General features: G+C 55.0%; 2 pseudogenes; both read right to left on the bottom strand.

Moving 5' to 3' along the window:
* LOC115033449 overlaps positions 1 to 1780 on the bottom strand; it is a 3698-nt pseudogene extending 1918 nt beyond the window's left edge.
* Positions 1781 to 2120: 340 nt separating this feature from the next.
* LOC115033469 lies at positions 2121 to 2278 on the bottom strand (annotated as a pseudogene).
* Positions 2279 to 4577: the final 2299 nt, after the last annotated feature.

Here is a 4577-nt window from a genome sequence, read left to right on the forward strand (position 1 = left end):
CACAAGAAACCCTTCTCCACGGCAGCCCCCGAGGGCCCCTCTCGAGTATTTGCTACTACCACCAAGATCTGCACCGACGGCGGCTCAGGCGGTCTCGCGACATGCCTTCGACGCACACCGCCGCGCCATCCTACTCGTCGAGGCTTGCCGGGACCGGCCGCCGCGAGCGACGACTGGCCCCACTATGCCGTCGACGGCCGAGTATAGGCACGACGCTCCAGCGCCATCCATTTTCAGAGCTAGTTGCTTCGGCAGGTGAGTTGTTACACACTCCTTAGCGGATTCCGACTTCCATGGCCACCGTCCTGCTGTCATCAGCAACCAACGCCTTTCATGGTCTCTGAATACGCGTCGATTTCGGCGCCTTAACTCGGCGTTCGGTTCATCCCGCAGCGCCAGTTCTGCTTACCAAAAATGGCCCACTAAGCGCCTAGGGTTCCGTCGCCGGCTTCGCACGCGGTTCACGCGGTGTACCAGGTAAAGCCGGCGATCTCACTCATTTATAGTTTGAGAATAGGTTGAGGTCGTTTCGGCCCCAATGTCCTCTAATCATTCGCTTTACCGTATGAGACATCCTCCGTGTTACGAGCGTGTTGTTACCGCGCCGTACAGCGCGGAGTCCCACCGGCGTCCGTACGCCCGCGAACGGGCGGGACACATCGGCGCCAGCTATCCTGAGGGAAACTTCGGATGGAACCAGCTACTAGATGGTTCGATTAGTCTTTCGCCCCATATACCCAGCTCAGACGATCGATTTGCACGTCAGAATCGCTGCGGACCTCCATCAGGGTTTCCCCTGACTTCATCCTGGCCAGGCATAGTTCACCATCTTTCGGGTACCAACGTGTGCGCTAAGGGTGCGCCCCCAGCCGGCCGAAGCCGACTTGGCGGAGACGCCCCCGGACTGCGGACCAGCGCGACTTTGAACGCCGGTGGGTTCGGTCGCTAGGCCATCGTCCGCACCGTAAACGGTTCACTTTCATTGCGCCAAACGTGGTTTTTCGTAAGATCACCGTTGACTCGCGCACACGTTAGACTCCTTGGTCCGTGTTTCAAGACGGGTCGGAAAGTAGCTCGAAACACGTCGCCGACCGACGGGACCCCGCCTGCGACGGGGCCGCGTCGACGGTTCTTGCCGTCGGGCGAGCCGACCATGAGCACCGGGGCTCGGCGCGAACGGTCACGCCGAAACGCGACCGACGCGACGAACGTCACCCGGGCCATTCGGCCGGCGCCCAACGGGTCGCGACGTCCGCTAACCGAGCGAAAGATCCGGCCGGCGGTTAGACCGACCGTGAATTCGCCCGGCGGGGATTCGCGAGCTCTGTCCGTTTACAACCGAGCGGTTTCACGTTCTTATGAACTCTCTCTTCAAAGTTCTTTTCAACTTTCCCTCACGGTACTTGTAAACTATCGGTCTCGTGGCCGTATTTAGCCTTAGATGGAGTTTACCACCCGCTTCGGGCTGCACTCTCAAGCAACCCGACTCGAAGGCGCGGTCCGATCCCGGAACGCTGTGACGGCCTCTACTGACCTGGCACCATCTGCAGGCCATGGCCCCGTTCAAGGGAGACTTGGACCGTCACGTGCGCCCCGGCAACGAGGCCGGCCCGTACGCCACAACTCTCATTCGTGCCGCGACACAAAAGTGCGCGGCGAGATTCGGCGATGGGCTTTTCCCGGTTCGCTCGCCGCTACTAAGGGAATCACGGTTGTTTTCTTTTCTTCCGCTTATTAATATGCTGAAATCCGGCGGGTAGTCCCGCCTGATCTGAGGTCGGAACGTATCGGTTGTTTGTTTCTTAAATTACACGGCAGCCTGCGGTCCGCGCTCCGCCCGTACGGTGACCACCCGCGTCCGCTTCTCGGAAGCCGGAGAGGTCTCGTGGACTCTCAGCCGGCCCGGCCGCGCTCTCGCGCGGCGGGTGGACGGGGACGTGCCGTTTGACGACGCGAGAACCCGTGACTGTTTGCCGTCACAACTTGGGCGGACGACCGGAGGCGGCCGCGCGAGCGGCTCTCCCCGGTCTAACCACCAATCTCGCACCACCGGAGCGGCCGACGGGCGTGCCGTCGGACGCCTGCCGGCGGCGCATCGGTCTGGCCGAGTATCCGGTATACGACCCTCAGACAGGCGTGGCCCGGGACCCGCGGGTCACTGAGGCCGCAATGTGCGTTCGACTGGTCGATGTTCGTATAACCTGCGGATTACACGACGACGCGCAGATAGCTGCGGTCTTCATCGATCCACGAGCCAAGTGATCCGCCGCTCGGTGTCAGTTGTTTTTTGTTTTGTTCGACGAAACTTCTACGGCCACGCGCCGTGCGCGGACGCACGACTGGGCACGTACGGTCTTTCGACGTATTAACCATCTTTCGGTCGACGCTCGGTCGGGGGTCGCGGCGCGCGGGCGGTCGTCGAGCGAGTCGGCGAGCGCACGCGGCCACGGGGTCGGATGAGGCGCGCGCAAGACCGGCGAGTGCCGCTGGTACCGCGGGCCCGTCTCTAATGATCCTTCCACAGGTTCACCTACGGAAACCTTGTTACGACTTTTACTTCCTCTAAACGGCCGATTTCGGTCATCTTCGCGATCGCGCGACGACCCAGCCCCCGAGGGGGCCGAATAACGCGCGTCCACTCCGAAGACCTCAATGCGACCGTTCAATCGGTAGTAGCGACGGGCGGTGTGTACAAAGGGCAGGGACGTAATCAACGCGAGCTGATGACTCGCGCTTACTGGGAATTCCTCGTTCACGTGGAAAAATTGCAAGCCACGATCCCTAAGCACGAAGGAGGTTCAGCGGGTTACCCGGAAGCCTGTCGGCCCAGGATTGTTAAACACGCTGATTCCTTCAGTGTAGCGCGCGTGCGGCCCAGAACATCTAAGGGCATCACAGACCTGTTATCGCTCAGTCTCGTGCGGCTATGTTCGTCCGCCGCCTGTCCCTCTAAGAAGAGTTTAAGCTCCTGGGAGCCGGCGGTAGCCCTAGTAACGTATCATGATCTGCCGGCGACGGCCGCGAACACGGCGCGCTTCACCATGGAGCCCGACGCACGACGGACGCACATACGCCCGCCGAACGCCGGGACGCGGATGGCGCGGCCGCACCCGACGACCGCCGTGGACGACGGGCGAACGCGTTCGGGGATACCGGGCCGAGCCGACGGGTACGCGAACACTGACGGCCGAAACCGCCAGCGCCGCGCACACGCCGACCCGGGTTTACCCGCCTAGTTAGCAGGACAGAGTCTCGTTCGTTATCGGAATTAACCAGACAGATCGCTCCACCAACTAAGAACGGCCATGCACCACCACCCACCGAATCAAGAAAGAGCTCTCAATCTGTCAATCTTTCCGGTGTCCGGGCCTGGTGAGGTTTCCCGTGTTGAGTCAAATTATAAATGAGATTATAACTCGACCTATATTTTTAATTGTGCAGCTTTTAAGCTTATCTGCACGTGAGCCATTTTTTATAACTGGCAGTGACCGGAGGTTTTTTGAATTATTCATCCGTACATGTTGTAGGGTTGAATTTGGATAAAGATAGGAGCGGGATTTTTATAAAGTTTTTGGTCGCCTTCTCCAACTTTCTACAGATATGTCTTCTTCTGTTAAAATATTTGATCCTTCTGTATTGTTATGGACATTAATTGAACACATAAGGTTTAAGCCATCTGTTTGATTCATGTCGTCTTCGTGGCTTAATTGATCCATATGGTGTATAGCGTCATCTGTATAGTCCAATTCATCTGCTTCGTGAAGTTCATCTACTTGGTCTGTTTCATTTGCCATAATAGTTTCATCTAGTCGATCTAATAAAGTATTGGGTTGTTGACATGAACGTAACAATGAAGATCCACGAAGAGAGGCAATATGGTGCTCTAAAAATATTTCCAAATCAGTGGGCAACGTTATATGTTTGAATGTAGAATTTTTAATCTTGTTGAAGCTGGATTCAACCGCTGCAGAACTGGCTGTTTCACTTCCGTAACCAAATACTGGTATCATTAATCCAGACCAAAGTGGCAATAGCTTAACGCATTTAATAATTAATGGAACTAGAGAGGGCAAATACATTGGATTAATCCCAGTTCCTTCTTTTATAGTAAGTTTACTCTTTTCATATATCTCTTGGGCCCATGATTGAAAAGGATTATTGATGTCGTCTAGTCCAGAAAATTGGAGATCAAATTCTTCTTCAATTAATTTACGAGCCTCATCTTCTGTTTCTACTGTTGCTAAAATGTCATTAAACTGTTCTTCAAATTCTATAAACCCCGTTGAAGTTGCTCTGATAAGATGCTGTTTGTGTTTTTCACATTCTGTTGTACCTCCACTGTGTGCATCATTTCCATCAGTCTCATTAATTAGCACAACAAATAAAGATAACAACAGTGCATACATATCATTAAGGGATTGACACTTGACGAGTAGCCCGACTGTTCGCAATATAACTTCTCTGACTCTCCTGTGAACGGTTTTAAGAGGTATCCACTTACTGGCTACCTTTATAAAATGCGCAACATCTGTCCTTACAAAGCATTTAGGGAGCCAGTGTGAGTTACTAGGGAGATC

The sequence above is a fragment of the Acyrthosiphon pisum genome, chromosome X (genome assembly GCF_005508785.2).
Source record: "Acyrthosiphon pisum isolate AL4f chromosome X, pea_aphid_22Mar2018_4r6ur, whole genome shotgun sequence".
In the NCBI taxonomy this organism is placed as follows: domain Eukaryota; kingdom Metazoa; phylum Arthropoda; class Insecta; order Hemiptera; family Aphididae; genus Acyrthosiphon; species Acyrthosiphon pisum.